This window comes from Eumetopias jubatus, unplaced genomic scaffold (genome assembly GCF_037043125.1).
Source record: "Eumetopias jubatus isolate StellerSeaLion01/CBP00866 unplaced genomic scaffold, mEumJub1_p1.0 scaffold_8, whole genome shotgun sequence".
NCBI lineage: Eukaryota > Metazoa > Chordata > Mammalia > Carnivora > Otariidae > Eumetopias > Eumetopias jubatus.
The window spans coordinates 88,551,215-88,568,888 of NW_028274814.1; the positions used below are offsets into that span (position 1 = coordinate 88,551,215).

The 17,674-nt window shown below is 34.1% G+C and overlaps 1 pseudogene; it reads left to right on the top strand.

Annotated features, from left to right (window-relative positions):
- Window positions 1-6,352: 6,352 nt before the first annotated feature.
- LOC148163781 (small ribosomal subunit protein uS10 pseudogene) lies at window positions 6,353-17,213 on the top strand (annotated as a pseudogene).
- Window positions 17,214-17,674: the final 461 nt, after the last annotated feature.

Genomic DNA, 17,674 nt, shown 5'->3' on the forward strand with positions numbered 1-17,674 from the left:
ATATTCTTAAAGGGATAACATTCTTCCTAATTAAGTAAGAAAAAATCAAAGCATTGTCAATGTCAAAGCAAAACCAAAGCAAATGACTCAAAAGGTAACCGAGATTTTAATATGGCATAACTATTTCATGTTTTTGCCTATGAATGCATATAACTTTTCTTTCAGTAAAGATTTATTAAAATGCTACTTATTTTAGTACTCCTGATAAATTATGAAATACAGCTTTAGGGTTAGACATGGCTATAGATAATTGCTAGTGTTTTGGAGTAGAAAAAAAATGAATTTAAGTAAGGATATTTTTTTGAAAGAAGATAGTTTGTCAAAAAATTTAAGGGAATTCACTGATAAAATTGGGAAATAATTTTGTAATATTGATCAAATTGATATCAACTTATAAAAATCAACTAAATTTACCATCCTATCATTATACTATCATAAAATTTGTCAAAGAAATACTGCCCCCAAAAATATATTCTTAGTTTATTATTTGTGTTAAAGTTAAGTACCTGGTTACAATTTTGACTTTATTAAAGACATCTTAATTCATACTTGTTGAGGTTTTTTAAATATAAAGTACCAATAATTAAAAGAATTTTTCACCTGCTTATTTTCTACTTTTTTTTTTTTGACCATCTCTCTTGCTCTCTCTTTTTAGGATAGTTTGGATTTTCTTTGTGGTTTTTATTCTGATATCAATTACTGGACAAGAAGAAACTTCCTGTATTTATTTTTTTTAATTTTCACTGGGCAGGACTTAATTATAATTGAGGTAGTTTTGCTTATATTTATTTGGAATGGGAGCCTGGGACATTCATTCATTTATATGTATTCATCCTCCTGACTTTTTTTTAAACTAATCATTTATCATTTGGTAGCTTGTTAGAAATGCAGAGTATCAGGAGCCATCCCAGACCTATAAACTCAGATTTTACCCTTTAAATATATCCTCAAATGATTCATGGGTGCACTGAAGTTTAAGACACTCTAGACCAGTAGTTCTTAACCCAGTCTGCGTGCAAGGCAAATCAGAATTCTTTTTTTTTTTAAGATTTTATTTATTTATTTATTTATTTATTTGACAGAGAGAGACACAGCGAGAAAGGGAACACAAGCAGGGGGAGTGGGAGAGGGAGAAGCAGGCCCCCCGCCGAGCAGGGAGCCCGATGCAGGGCTCGATCCCAGGACCCTGGGATCATGACCTGAGCCGAAGGCAGACGCTTAACGACTGAGCCACCCAGGCGCCCCAAGGCAAATCAGAATTCTTGTTAGAGGTGGGCATTAGTAATTTTTATAAACTGTTCAGGTGATTCTGATATATAGCCAGGGTGTAAACCCACTGCACATAAACCCCTTGAGGGCAAGACCATGTGTTAGTTAATTTTATGACTTTCTCAAGGGCCCAATAAAATGTCTTGGCTTATATTAATGGATCTTTGTCATACCCAGGATGGCATTTCCTATCTTCTAAAGATATGATTTGATACAACATGAATTATAAGTGGTTGACTGAATTTTGGGATTTCAATTCTGAAATGCCTTCCTCAGTTATGTTCTAAGGCAGATGCTGTAATAGAAACATAAACCCCAGTGACCATAAATAAAGCACACTGACCTTGAGTTAAAGCTGACAGTGGCCTTTTCTTTATGAAAATAATAGCTTTTGTCACTCACCTTATGAGGTGAAATCAAGCAAATAAATAACCAAGAATTCTGCAAATATAAAATGCTTTTTATGTAAGAACAAAACTACTACCTCATCAGTGTTGTTCCACAGAACAAAGTATATTCTGAACATAGGAAATAGAAAATAAAATCTATAAAACTATGTATCTGCAAGGGCCCAAAGCTGGGTTCTCTTTGTCCTTAATTCATACGTGTTTCTCATTCTTTAGAATACTTCCAACATGCACAATAAAAGTCACATGTGGTTCTTTGTTTTCTTTCTCAGTAACCTTTTTGACTGAGGTAAATAAAATACCAATTTAACCCCAAGTTGAAGAAAAATATTAATAGTTGAGAGTTTTAACAAATTACTTACAAAGAATGCATTGATTTTAATTCAGTTAAGTATTCGTTGGGAAAAAATGCTCAGGGTGAAACTAGTTAGCTCTATGTTGCTATGCTATATAATATACAAATTAATTCATATCATCTTATATTACCCTGCTAGCTATTTCTTTGTAAAAGTACTTGTAAATATAGATAGCAAGATGGCATGGACTTAACGCAAGCTATTTGTAAAAATATTTTCTGTAATCTTTCCTCCCAAAAAATGTAGTCTCTCCTTTATAAAAATTTAGAAAATAATTAATATAGAAACACCTAGGGCTGCCTCACTGATATGATTTATGCTTTGCGACCACAAAATATTATATCTAGTCAACTGAATTTTAAGCAGCTGAATGCTAGTCAGAAAATTTTATCCCACTTAGGAATAAGTTCACAGTGACAGAATGTATTTCCCTGGTGAGTCCAGACATTGTCAGTGAGGAAAGGCTTTTAGTTGCTCCCAGTCTGGGCTTGAATCTCTAAAGAAAAAAGCACTTACTAAAACTATTATCTGAGTCACTTAAGATATATAGCCCTGACTTCCAGTACTTTCTCTATTTTTCACTTCAAATATGAACAAATGAGAGCTATTCCTCTCCCAGAAAATCTGGGAATGTTTCTTAAAGGTGGGAAAAAACTGAAAGAGAGAAAGAAAATCAATGATAACTGCATTTTTATTGGGGGGGTATATTTTCTGTTCTGATTTTTAAATACCTGGTCTTACTTAAAATATCCACTGAAAACCAAATCAAAAAATTTTCCCCATACTGTTAATTCCATAAGGAAATCCTGAAATTTGATGGAGATCAGGGAATGAACCCTATTTCATTTGTGTTTCTTTCCAGATAAACACTTTTCCAGTGGTTTATGGAAGAAAACTGATCTTCCATGAGTAGACCTAAAGTGCCTGAAACAAAATGGATATTTATGGATAAACCTCTTAGGGCTACAGATTCATCATTTTGCTTTGTTTCTCTGAGAAGCTCAGGAGAGTTTTGTGATTTACTAGCTGGGGAGTAATTTATTTATTGCTGACAGCTGGGCTCTGAACGAGGAACCAGCACAAATGACAATGTAGAATGGCACTAAATAAAGATTACCAGAATATTATGTCTTCCCTTATGATATTTGGGGCCGAATAGTCAAATGCCGATTGGAATTAACATTTTATATGAGATTATCATGCCAATGACACTGGATCTTCGGGGTATTCCTAAAGAATCTTCTGTCATTTGACTTTCACAGAAGAAAAAGAGAAAGCACAGCATTAGATGACTTAGTTGTGATAGCTGGAGGAGGTAAATGACTTTATTGGAAGATTGGAAAATATCAAGAATTTTGACACAATTACAGCACGATGCAGGTTTTCCCAAAATAAAGCCTAGGTAAGTGTAGATAATAGCATAAGAAAAAACACAAACCTGGAATTGCAACATTAACCTTTACTGCCTGGGCCACACTGGAGCACAGCTTGATACACTGCCTTTGCACTAACTAACCTATAACAAGGTCCAGGCTTGATTCCAAGATGACCCTGGGGTTGTTTTGGCAGGAAGCCCTAAATCAAGACATCTGATATGTGGAGCTACCAAGTGAGAGAACATTTTTGATAAGAAGAAATAACATCAAAATGAAAGTAAGTTGTTTGATTATAAGGGCCTTCTTTTTAACTTTGAGTTGCTTATTGACATAGTTATAGGTCTTGTTTTTGTTTTTCCTATAGCCAGTGTAATGGCCTTTATTTTCTCAAAGAATGGCTATAACTCAAAAGGAAATCCACTCTATTGCTTTTTTCCTATTACTTTCATCTAAGAGTATATAACTTATGTAAAAAATGTGGAAGATTTTTTCCAATCAACTCAGTTTCTTTCTAATGATATCAATAGCCATTTTTGTTGGTATCTTATATTCCTTTTTCTCCACAGGGCCTTTTGTTTTGGAAGGTTGTTAAGGCAAGTTTATTATGCAAATTTTGCAATATTTAAAATATTTAATTGGATAATTTATATGCTGAAATGTCTTTATTCACAAATTATTTACTTTTGACAAACTGTATTGGTTTGATTTCTCAACATTCTTTCTCTTTTTATTTTTTAGACTTTATTGATGAATAATTGACAAATATAATTATATTATTTAAAGTATACAATGTGGTAATTTGATATGCATATTTACCAAAGGGCATTTTGAATTTAAGATTCATGAGCTTGAAAACAAGTAGGTAGAAAATGCTTACAATTGATTTCTGATTTCATATGTACATGTACAGTTTAGCAAATCTGATTTCATTTCCAATTCTTCATTTACATATTGCGTGACCTTAAAACTACTCAAACTGATCTTTATTTCCCTCAGTTACTATGTCACAAATCTTTTTTTAACCATATTATGAAATATTCTTCTAAGATATGATTTTATGATCACATAAATTGTATGTTTTTTGATCACACCAATTGTATGTTTCTTGCCCTTTCATATTAAATGTATTCCCTATTGTTGGGCATGTAGCTTATTTTTCCCCCATATTTACATATGTGACAAGAAATATTATTGTCCATTCATCTTTTAATGCATATTATATAATTTTCTTAGGGTAAATTTCTAGAAGTGGCCTTACAGGATCAATGGAAATGGATAGTTGTGGGGGTTTTTTTCTTTTTTTTTTTTTCTTTTTAATAAAGGCAACTTTCTAATAAAATAGGCATAAATCTAAGTTTAAGTGTTTTGGTCCTAGGCAGCTTCTCAAAGATTTTTGAATTGGACAAGATAATGTATGTATTTTTTGTCATCCTAGGTATATTTTGATATATAAAGAATATATGTATCCTTTCTTCCCTTCTCCTATCCTTCCCTTCTTCATAACTTTACTTTTTTAGTTCTTTACACTTTTACTTTTATAACACAGATCTTACTTACAATAATATATCATGTTATAAATATTGTAAGTTGAAAATACATTTAATACACCTAACCCACTGAACATCATACCTTAAACATGTTCAGAACATGTACATTAGCCTACAGTTGGGCAAAATCTTTTAACACAAAGCCCACTTTATAATAGTGTTGAATGTCTTGTAATTTTTTGAATACTGTACTGAAAGTGAAAAACAGAATGGTTTTATGGGTAATCGTGTGTTTCAGCTGTTTACCCTCCTGACTGCATCACTAACTGGGAACTATGCCTTGCTGTTGTGGTCCAGCATCTTAAGGGACTATCGATCTGCATATTGCTAGCCTGGAAAAAAAGATCAAAATTCACAACTTGAGGTATGGTTTCTACTGAATGCATATTGCTTTTGCACCATGGTAAAGTTGAAAAATCATAAGTTGAACCATCATACGCCAGGGGCCATCTGTATTTTGTAATATTTATTGAATATTGAATTACTCGTATCAATTATTGAATATATATAATATTTACAATTCTTTAGAAGATTTCAAAAAATGAATAATACCTGCCTTCAAATTGCTACTTGACTGATACATGAGAAAAATAGTTCTATGGACTGATGTTTGTGTCTCCTCAAAATTCATATGCTTAAATTCTAACCCCTGATTTGATGGTATTAAGAAGTGGGGTCTTTGGGAGGTAATAGGTAATGAGCATGGAGCCCTCATGAATAGAATCCATGCAAAAAGAGACCCCAGAGAGTTTTCTAGCCCTCTTTCTGCCATGTGAAAATACAATGAGAAAATGGCCATGGAAGAAAATGGCTCTTACCAGAACTCCACCATGCTGGCAGCCTGATCTTGGATGTCAGCCTTCAGAACTGTGAGAAATAAATTTCTGTTTTTTATAAGCCACCCAATCTATAATATTGTGTTACAGTAGCCTGAACTAAGACAAACAGATTATATATATAATACCTGTATATAATGTATATTTGGACAATGATATTATGTAACACATATGCAATAAAGATATATATGAAAATAGCTATATTACAGGTAGAAAGTAGTAAGTGCCTTAAAAGCGAATGCATTCTTTCAATTACCTATCCTAAGGATGCTTGTTTTATTTTCCACAGTGGGTTCAGGATGGCATGACAGTTTTAGTGGAAGCCCCATCAAATATCTAGTATCAGTGTTAAATGATACTGGATTCCTGACGATTAGCTCCCATCAAAACTTAGCCAGGCTGTCTTTGATGAACACATTGCCTTTCATATTCTTCACTGTGGCAGTCATCTTCAGTAACCCTGCCATGTTTACAAGGACACCATGGCTTCAATCAGAAATTAGGAATTCATTTAAAAAGCTCAATGAGACAGGACCACTGTTTCAGGTTTATTTTGTACCGATGATGTTATCAAATATAATTCTCCATGGAGTTACAAAACAAAAGACTGGAGATACTTTCCGGAAACTGTTTATACATTCGGAAAATGCGTATGTATAAGAATCAATGTAACTTAGTCCAATATTACACAATTGTATAACACTAATTATCATAGCATTTAGCATTTTTGTTTTTATTTATTTAATTTTTTTCATTGAGATAAGTATATTCTTTAATCCCCATCACCTATTTCACCCATCCCCCTACTGGTAACCATCAGTTTGTTCTCTATAGTTAAGTGTCTTTTTCTTGGTTTGTCTCTTTTTTTTTTCCCCTTTGCTCATTTGTTTTGTTTCTTAAACTCCACATAGGAGTGAGATCCTATGGGATTTGTCTTTTTCTGGCTGACTTACCACTTAGCATAATACTCTCTAGCTCCATCCATGTTGTTGCAAATAGCGATTTCATTCTTATTTATGGCTGAATAATATTCTGTTGTATATGTATGTACCACATCTTCCTTATCCATTCGTCAGTTGATGGACACTTGGACTGTTTCCATAATTTGGCTATTGTAAAATCTGCTATAAACATCAGGGTGCACGTATCCCTTCAAATTAGTACTTTTGTGTTCTTTGGGTAAATACCTAGTAATGCAATTTCTAGATAGTAAGGTTCTTCTATTTTTAACTTTTTGAGGAACTTCCATACTGTTTTCCAGAGTGGCTGCACCAGTCTGCATTCCCATCAACAGTGCAAGAGGGTTCCTCTTTCTTCACATCCTTACTAACATCTGTTGTTTTTCGTATTTTTGATTTTTGCCACTTGACAGGTATGAGGTGATATCTCATTGTGGTTTTGATTTGCATTTCCCTGATGATCAGAGTCTGTTGACCATGTGGATGGCTTCTTTGGAGAAATGTATATTCATGTTTTATGCCCATTTTAAAATTAGATTATTTGTTTTTTGGGTAGTGAGTTGTATTAGTTCTTTATGTATTCTAGATACTAACCCTTTATCAAATATGTCATTTACAAATATTTTCTCCCATTCCATAGGTTGCCTTTTAGTTTTGTTGATTATTTCCTTCACTGTGCAGAAACTTTTTATTCTGATGTAGTCCCAATAGTTTATTTTTGTTTTTATCTCCCTTGACCTATCTAGAAAAATGTTGATATAGCCATTGTCAGAGAAATTATGGCATATGCTCTCTTCAAGAATTTTTATGGTGTCAGGTCTCCATTTAAATCTTTAATCCATGTTGAGTTTATTTTTCTGGGTGGTGAAAGAACATGTTCCAGTTTCATTCCTTTGCATGTGGCTGTCCAGTTTTCCCAGCATCATTTGTTGAAGAGACTGTCTTTTTCCCATTGGATATTCTTTCCTCCTTTGTCAAAGATCAACTGACCATATAACTATGGGTTTATTTCTGGGTTTCCTAGTCTATTCTATTGATCTATGTGTCTGTTTTTATGCCAGTACCATACTGTTTTAATTACCACCACTTTGTAGTATAACTTACAGTCTGGAATTGTGATACCTCCAGTTTTGTTTTTCTTTTTTCAAGATTGCTTTGGCTATTCGGTCTTTTGTAGTTCCATACATATTTTAGGATGATTTATTCTAGTTCTGTGAAAAATGCTGTTGGCATTTTGATATGGATTGTATTAAATCTATAGATTGCTTTGAGTAGTATAGGTATTTTAACAATATTTGCTCTTCCAACCCAATGTAACTTAGTCCAGTACCACAAAATTAATTACATAAAACTAATCATCATATGATTTAGCATTTTTTTTAAATATTTTATTTATTTATTTGAGAGAGAGAATGAGAGATAGAGAGCACAAGAGGGAAGAGGGTCAGAGGGAGAAGCAGACTCCCTGCTGAGCAGGGAGCCCGATGTGGGACTCGATCCTGGGACTCCAGGATCATGACCTGAGCTGAAGGCAGTCGCTTAACCAACTGAGCCACCCAGGCACCCTGATTTAGCATTTTTAAATTAAATGCTTGAATCTATTAATATTTGTATATTAAGTTAATTCTATTTTCTAGCTAAACAAAAACATTTGCTATTTAATGGTTTGGATTCAGTTTCTCCCTATGTCTACATCATACTTGCCAGTAACTTAAGCCCTGAGCGCAAAAGCATTAAACTCTTTCAGGAGTTACCATATGTAATTATTATGCCAAATTTCTAAAGTAAATAGTATTTCTTATTTTTAACAGCTGAGTAACTGAACTTCAGCAAACTTAATTTCTCCTAGTTCTTGCAGTTAATAAATGTGAGAAAATTTGGCCAAACCCAGTCATATGGCAGAGGCCAAAGTCAATATGGGAAGGACAACAACATAAAGGGCTTCATTCCAAGTAGCTTGATTCCTTGAGAGACAGCAAAGTCTACTAAATGATTATTTTATTCAATTGAATATTAATAAATTCAGAGAACTTCTTATTTAGAGATTTCATAAACACTTTACCAAAACACATTTTTATTTGTTATAATAGTCACAGAAATGCACATTAGAATTTCAGAATAATATAATGTATGCCTAGAAGTACAGAACTTCTAAACCTTTTTTAGATATTCTTGACTCATATATTTATTTATTCATATTTATCATGCACTATTAGGTACTCTAAAATTATCAAGGTAAATGATGAGATAGACATATTTACTGTGCTCATGAATGTCAAAGGGACATTAAATAAGGACTTAAATAAATAAATTTTAAATAAAATTCTGATGAAGTTCTATTTCTAGAAGTTCAGTATATAGTGAAATAGCAAAACATGAAACATGGTTTGTAGCTTCAGAAATACTTTCACTAGCTTTAAAAATTCTAAAAAATAAATATAGAAATGAATAAACAAATTCACAAAGTCCTACATACTTCTCCTCAAAACTGATTTTCCTGTTGTACCAGACCAGTGTTTTCTGTTTTAATTTTGTGAAGTTATAGGATTATTTTAACAATGGAGGCATTTACTTCACAGCATAACGCCAAAGTTCATCACAATTTCTCATAAATAATGTATGCCTAATAAATATTTGTGTAAAATTCAATGTGTTAAAAGTTCCAAAATAAATTTTATGGTGTGTTTTTTTTTATCTCTTTTATTTAAGGTTAAAACCAAAATAACAGAAGTTGCTTTGAAGAACCATTGATTATTGACTTGATCTTATTATAAGGGCCAGAGCAACTTGGCAGTCATGAGGTACAGTGACAATCTACATATTTCTCAGTATCACAGACTGGGAGAAAGTTTTACCAAGTGTATTCAATCACAGAATTCTCAAAATAATAGTGTATATTATGACTGAACATGGAAGCCATAGTTCCGAGCTATAGAAGCAATAAGATTATTTCCATGTTTTGAGGTAGGGACTTAAATAAACAACAAAGCAAAGGTAGAAACTGCACAATATAGAAAATAATTGGAAACTAAAGAGTGAAATTAACTCAAAAAAGGATTATGGGATTTTTTTTTTGTTTTATAGGATGTTATGTTTTAAACACAAATATGACTTTATGTTTAAAAGTGTTTATGGCAGTACTCATCACATGGCAAGTACTATGTGTTATTTAAGCAAAATGATATCATAGATTCAGGTTATATTAATAAAAAATGGGGTATTGATTTTATGAGTGGTTTGATTCATCTCACACAGGTAAATATGCCATTTTGAAGAGTGAAGCAGGGTTGAATATCATACTCTATTTTATAGAAATACATTTTCCTCTCCAAATGTTAACACAAAGTCTTATTAATCATAATTTTTTGTTTACATCCCCATTGTTTTGAACAACTGGTTTCATCTTCAGTTTTTATAAATTATCAGATTCCTGAATGATTGCCTTTGACTTATGATAATCTCCCTTTTCATTGAGTCTAGTTTTCTGTTTTTTGGTTTGGTCTACTTTATTTCTGATGTATTCCTTGCCTTGTTCTGAGTCCTGAAATTTCATCTAATAATTTTCTGGATCCTCGTTCCTATTTTATCATTGGCAGATCAATCACTTAGTTCTATGTCTTCACCTCTCCTTGATTGTTGGCTTTTATCAACTATCTAGATTTTTGACTATTTCTTCACTCACAACTTGTCTGTAAATCCCAAGTTTTTCTGTGTTCAACTATATTATATGGTTACAGTTTGTATATAAATGTAATGCACATTCTTGTAACTCTTAATGCTGTTCTCTACATCGAAGGAGTTATTTGAACAGATGAGCTCTGATGCTGAGGAAGGGGAGAACTCAGAAGAGGAAGAAAATGAATGAATGCAGAAAGAACCAATTAAGGAAACTTCCAAACATTATGAAAAAGGGTTTAAGTATTTTAGAGGAGACAATTTTTTCTAAAACACCATGCTTAATACCTTTTAAAAATAAAACTTAGGGGTGCCTGGGTAGCTCAGTTGGTTGAAAGTTTGACTCAATCTTGGTTCAGGTCTTGATCTCATGGTCATGAGTTTGAGCCCTGCATTAGGCTCCACATTGGGTGTGGAGCCTACTTAATAAATAAATAAATAAATAGATAGATGATAGATAGATAGATAGGTAGATAGATAGATAGATAGATAGATAGATAGATAGATAAAGATAGATAGATAGATAGATAGATGATAGATAGATAGATAGATAGATAGATAGATAGATAACTTAAAAAGTAGAAGAAGGGGCACATGGCTGGCTCAGTCAGTGGAGCGTGCAACTCTTGATCTCAGCCCCACATTGGGCATAGGCGTACTTAAAAAAAAATAGTGAACAAAGAATAAGTAAGAATCCTAATAGTTTGCTGAGATTCTGTAAAGCCCAGGGAAAAAGAAGTTGAAATAAGTATAAGCAGACTTACTTCAAAAAGCATATCAGAAATGAAGAATGTTATAATTTTTTTTTAGTTCTTCACCTTTTTAAATTTGTTTTTAATTTGACTGTAGTTGACACACAATGTTACATTAGTTTCAGGTGTACAACATAGTGATTCAGCATCTCCTTAAGTTGTGCTATGCTTATCACAAGTATATCTACCAACTGTCACCATACAACGCTATTCATTTTATAACATTTTTATCATTGTGAATATTTTTCTCTTTCTGTGCATCAAGGGAAGCTAAATAACACTGACTGTATGTATTGTGTGTGGACCCAAACACCATGACCAGCCATTTCACTGACTAATAAACAGATCAGAGTAGGACTATTGTGAGTCATTAGAAAACATGAAACCATTACCAACCATACTTCTTTATCTTTCTCTCTCTTTTTAAATGTTTTGTCCTGTATGGAAGTTGTCCACCTAGAAAAAAAACTTCCATAGAGTTGGGCAGCATCCACTAATTTTAGATAGAAAATTTATATTTCATACTTGATCTGGGATATGTCCACACTAATTCTTTATATTATTTACAAAAGGAAAGAGAAACAAAAGGTCTGCCTTCACAGGACATAGACAAAGGAGGGCCATGCAGAAAACTTGTGAGTGATTAGACATAAAAGAAAAAAACCATTTAGACCATTTTGTAAATGAAAACAACTGAAATAGAAGCCACAGAGCATGAATAAATTTGACATAAAAAAATGTAGTGCCTTAATAAGATAAGTAGAATGTAGAAAAGAGAAAAGATATGAAAAATCAAAAATCATTTTATCAGAGATAAAAATGATTAAAGAGAAAGTGGAATATTAAATATAGATAATATGGAGATAAAGGAAACCCTAAAGGGAGATCTAAAGCAAGGATCAGAGTTAAGACTAAATATTATAATTAAAAAAAAATAAACTTTCCTGAAATACTAAAGATTTGGAAAGTACATATTGAAAGAGCATGCTCCATACCTGAGAATGAAGAACAAGTCATATTCTAGCAAAACTCCTGAATATTAAAGGAAAAGAGAAAAAACCTTTTGTGTCTCTAGGTGAAAAGACCAGATGACATACAAAGACTGAAAAACAAGGGCCAACACATAGCAATGTGATTTGAAAACTAATTCAAAATATCATTTCCCATTAAATAAAGATGGTGTGTCTTGGAGAAATGCTTTTAGCTTGTGCAAGATAAATCTGGAACTCTGACATAGTAGATAGTAAGGGACTGGCTTCCCAGTTTTTGTTTCAGATTAGAACACTACCTCAGAGCCAAGGGAGCAGTGAAGTATCCTGCTCTGTTTTAGAAGTATTTATTATCACTTTTCACCCAGATTTCAAAAGAAATAGATTTATCACATTTATAAATATTCAAACCTATATCACCACATTTTATTATATTTTCTTCACTTTTTAGTGCCTTTTTAAATGTATGCATACATTCTAAATATTCATACAAATTTGTCACTTCCATATCATACAAATATTACATTACTCTTGGATATACTTGAATACAAAGATTTTTTAATGGTCACATTGCATCCCATTACATGCATGCATTTAAAAAACCAGTCTCTAATTGCATATTGTCCTATGATAAATTAGGCTTAGAAGAGTATTCTTGTCTTTTAATTGTCTGCATCAGGGAGTCTACCATGTGCTTCAAAAGGATTATGTGATGTTTCCTGTCAAACAACTTCTTATATGACACAGTTACTGCAACTTGAATTGCCTATTGCATTATTAAATGGGACTGATTAAATTGAAGATAATCTTGGAGATAATACAATTAAAATATTCTCCAAAGATCCGGTATTACCCTACAAGCCCTGTCACATGCATATGCCATTTTAAACTGGGTCCTCCAATATTTCAATAAAGTTAGAGAGAACATGGTGGTCGTGGGAAGGGTGATGAGGGAGGAAGAAAGGGAGGGAGGGAAGAAGGGAGAGAATTTCAGCCACACACACACACACACACACACACACACACACACACACAGAAAGAAAACAAAAAGGAAAGAAATATGTGAAAGGGATAAACAGGGAAAAAAGAAATAGCTAGGGACTAGAAGGTGGATCTGAACCTGAATACAGATAGATCCAAATTCCATAGGAAAATAAGAATTCCTGATTTAGATGTTATCCATTCCTTGAAGCCATATAAAACTCATTATACTTGTTACTTTTCATAAACAAACAATAGGCACTCATTTCATTACACCTGTGAAAAGAGGGACTTTGGGTCCATCATTTAGCAAAGACACATCAAAAAGTGGTGTTCTCTCCCGAGAATAATGATGCGAACTACACTGAGGGAAACTTTTAATCCTGACAAATGTTAATTCGGTAGTCTACAAATAACTTTATTAGTAAATGCTAAGTAAAGCCATTCTCAAACGTTTCGGTCTCAGGACCCCTTGTTGGAAGAGGTCATCAAGAAGATGTGACCACTGGTTGACCCACAAGCAATTGGCGGCTTCTCCCCACCTTCCCTGTCTTTGGAAAATAGATTTGCCTGTCCACCACATCTGAAGCAGTTCTAAGGAGGCCCTGAGAGAGCAGTGTGTCGTGGAGACCATCTGCCCGGTATACTTGGCAGAACCCCATTAAGGCCTTTGTCTAAACTTTGAAGATTCTAGAGAGCAGGTGCAGAGATCTACTTGTCTTTCAGCCGCCCAAGACAAGCCTCCTAAGTTCCCTTGCTTGTTAAGACTGCATCTGTCAACCTGGAGTGGTTTCCTCTTTCTCAGGTTTCTCCTTGCCCTCTGTGTACGGGGGATTCACCAGTTCACCGAAAAATTCCCAATATTGTGAAATATCACCCCTTTTAACTGTTTAAAAATTACTGAGGGGCGCCTGGGTTAAGCGTTTAACTTAAGCTCAGTTGGTTAAGAGTCTGATTCTTGATTTCCAGCTCAGGTCATGATCTCAGGGTTGTGAGATCGAGTCCTGCCTCTGGTTCTGCGCTGGGTGTGGAGTCGGCTTAAGATTCTTTCTCCCTCTGCCCCTCCCCCACCCACTAAAAAAATTATTGAGGAGAATATGGAGATGTTGTCTCTGTGACTTGTATCTATTAATATTTTTCATTAGAAATTAAAACTGAGGAAAATATTTACTTATAAAATCATAAACTTATATGTTAATATAATTATTTTTTAATTAAAAAAATTTCCCAAACAAAAAACTTTAGTGAGAAGAATGTCATTGTATTAAATACTTTTAAATCTCTGTAATGACTAGCTTAATTGAAGACAGTAGCTTTCTTATATCTGCTTGTTTGATCCCACAGTAAAAATCAACAATCCCAATCAGCACACTCATTTTACTCCATAACATTGATTGATCTGTCTTATATTTTGCATAGATCTTTTATTCATATATGATTTTTATAACATCAGACATTGATTATTTGAGAAATATTGGTTCACTGAGTAATGCATGCAGATCTTCTAAATGTTTGACATATTTCATAACACAGTAGCAAAAAGCCTAATTTTTACTAGTATAACCAATTTCAACAGGAAAGTAAGTATTGGGAAACTTTCAATTTCCAGGAACTAATACAAGTTTTCCAAAATTCTAATTTTCACTTCAAGGCCCAAATTTGATTATTGACAAAATTGCTGTCAGTTATTTTCTTTGGCTTTGCAGGCTCTTTGTTGATTGTAGACAAAATTTGTGTCAAATATATCAAGTCTGGTTAACCATAGGTTGTCCATTCATTTGCTTTTTCGAGTAAAAATGATTTTCCACGAAAAAAAGCAGATCAGCTGCCCACGCATACAATTGCACATAGGCTTTTCCTTGATTACTCATTACACTTCAGTACACCTGGAAAATGATTTATGCATATTTGTCATTTTGTCACATAAAATATTAAAAAGATACTCAAACATGAAGATTTAATAAAATTAATAATTTTTATTGACCCCTCAAGGACAATCTCAAATGAAACTGAGTTTTATTTTTTTTCCAGCAAGTTTGTGGTAATGAAAAATATGATGATGCTAATACATTTTGAGGCCATGCCTTGTTTTGGGTTAATTTACCAGGAGATTTTCTACCATTGCTGTTGCACTGTCAGTGAAAATATCACACAGAGAGAAAGGCACAGAGAAAAAAGATAATATGATATTATAATAGTAGTATAAAAATGATTTTGAGCTTAGAGATCCTCTGAAAATGTTTTAGGAACCCACAGGGGTCTGTAAGCTATGCTTTGAAGACAGTTACTATGATAAATAAATCCTAAAAATATGGTAGTCCCTGGTGGACAATCCAAAGTGAGATCCTTTCAGTTGTCCTTTAGGAGTGCTTATTTAATATATACATATTTTTTCTTTCCTAACAAAATTCTGAAGAATATATTGTTAGCAGAAGAGGACTGAGGTGGGCACCTGGGTGGCTCAGTTGGTTAAGCTACTGCCTTTGGCTCAGGTCATGATCCCGGAGTCCTGGGATCAAGTCCTGCATCAGGCTCCCTGCTCAGCAGGGAATCTGCTTCTCCCTCTGACCCTACCCCCTCTTGTGCTCTCGCTCTTTCTCAAATAAATAAATAAAATAAAATCTTAAAGAAAAAAAAAGAATAGGACTGAGGTAAGAGCACCTATACCTTTGTTTTGCCCTGAAAGGTAGTATGAGACTGTTTCCAAGGGCCGGGGTGCCATGTTCAGATATTTTTTTTCAATTCCATCAGTGCTGTTGATACATACAGACTTGATGTCTGATAATAGTCATTTAATAAATATATATTAGCTAATAAATTACATTTATTGATAGCTATTAGTATACATTAATATTTACAATAATTAATGAAGATGTATCACATGAATAAACAGGAAAGATTTGAGTCTTAGTTTTGCAACTTCCCAACTGTGTGACTTTGGGGAACTTAGCCTGTTTTTTTCTCAGTATCAGTATTTGTAAAAAAAAAAAAAAAAAAAAAGCATTCTATGAGTACCCCTATCATAGAGCTTTGGTAAAGTTTATGCTAGAAATTCAACTCAGTGCCTAATTCATGGGAATGTCTCAAATATTAGCTCAATATATTTAATTCATTGTCTATCAAGCTCTTCAATCATCTCATTGTATTAGTTTGCTTATTTTTTTTTCAAGATATATTTACTTTAGGGAGTGAGACAGAGCGCATGCATGGGGGAGGGAGGGACAGAGGAAAAGGGGAGAGAGAATCTCAAGCACACTCCCTGCTAAGCATGGAGACTAATGCCGGACTCCACCTCAGGACCCCAAGATCAGGACCTGAGCCAAAATCAAGAGTTGGACGCTTAAGTGACTGAGCCACCCAAGTGCCCCTGCATTTCCATATTTCCTAAATATCACTGAGAAGAATTTTATATCTGTGAGATTTTTCATACTAATGCATATATATATCATAGTTCAATAAAAAAAAAGAATGGAAGGAGGGAAGTAGGAAGAGAAGGAAGGAAGGAATCACTTTACGGTCAAACAGCAGGAAGAATTTAATATGAGGATTTATGTATAAAAATGATGCAAAAGCGGGGAGCTTGGGTGGTACAGTCAATTAAGAGTCCAGCCCTTGGTTTCAGCTCAAGTCATGATCTCAGGGTTGTGAGATTGAGCCCCGTGTCAGGCTCCATGCTCAGTGCACAATCTGCTTAAGACTTGCCCCCACAAATTTGTATGTTGAAACCTGATCCCCAGTATGATTCACTGAATTGGAATTACTCTCACCAGCCGCAACATAAAATCTTTGGAAAAGGTATGTGCTGACTTGATCAGAGGTGCAAAGGAAAAGAATCGCAAAGTGAAAGGACCAGTTTGGATGCCTACCAAGACTCAGAGAATCACTACAAGAAAAACTGCTTGTGGTGAAGGTTCTAAGACCTGGGATCGTTTTCAGATGAGGATCCACAAGCGACTCATTGATTTGCACAGTCCTTCTGAGATTGTTAAGCAGATTACTTCCATCAGTATTGAGCCAGGAGTTGAGGTTGAAGTCACCATTGCAGATGCTTAAATCAACCTTTTTAATAAATTATCAGTTCTTTAAAAAAAAAATTCTGTTGTTTATAAGCCATCCAGTCTATGATAGTTTGTTAGAGCAGCACAAACAAATATCAGTTTCTATATTGACCTGGAGATGATATTCAGCATAAGACACCATGCCTCCTACCAGTGCTTCTGCCAGAATCACCAAAAGCCACTGGCGGCCCACCACTAGCTGGCACCACCAGCAGAGCCCCAACCATTGATGCTGCTAGATTCCTCAGCCTCCCGGGGCTGTGCTTTGTCCACTCTTACCAGAACTGGTGCTAAAACAGGAAAAATGATAGAAAAATATTTTTTTTTCCTCCACAGTTTGGATTTCTTGCCAGTGACTCCCATTGGCAGAACAAAAATGGGAGTCTGGAAACGGAATATGCAGAATTCTAGCACCTGGAGCGTAGAGTTGAACCCAGCATGGCAGAAATGGAATTGATGGGAAACAGGC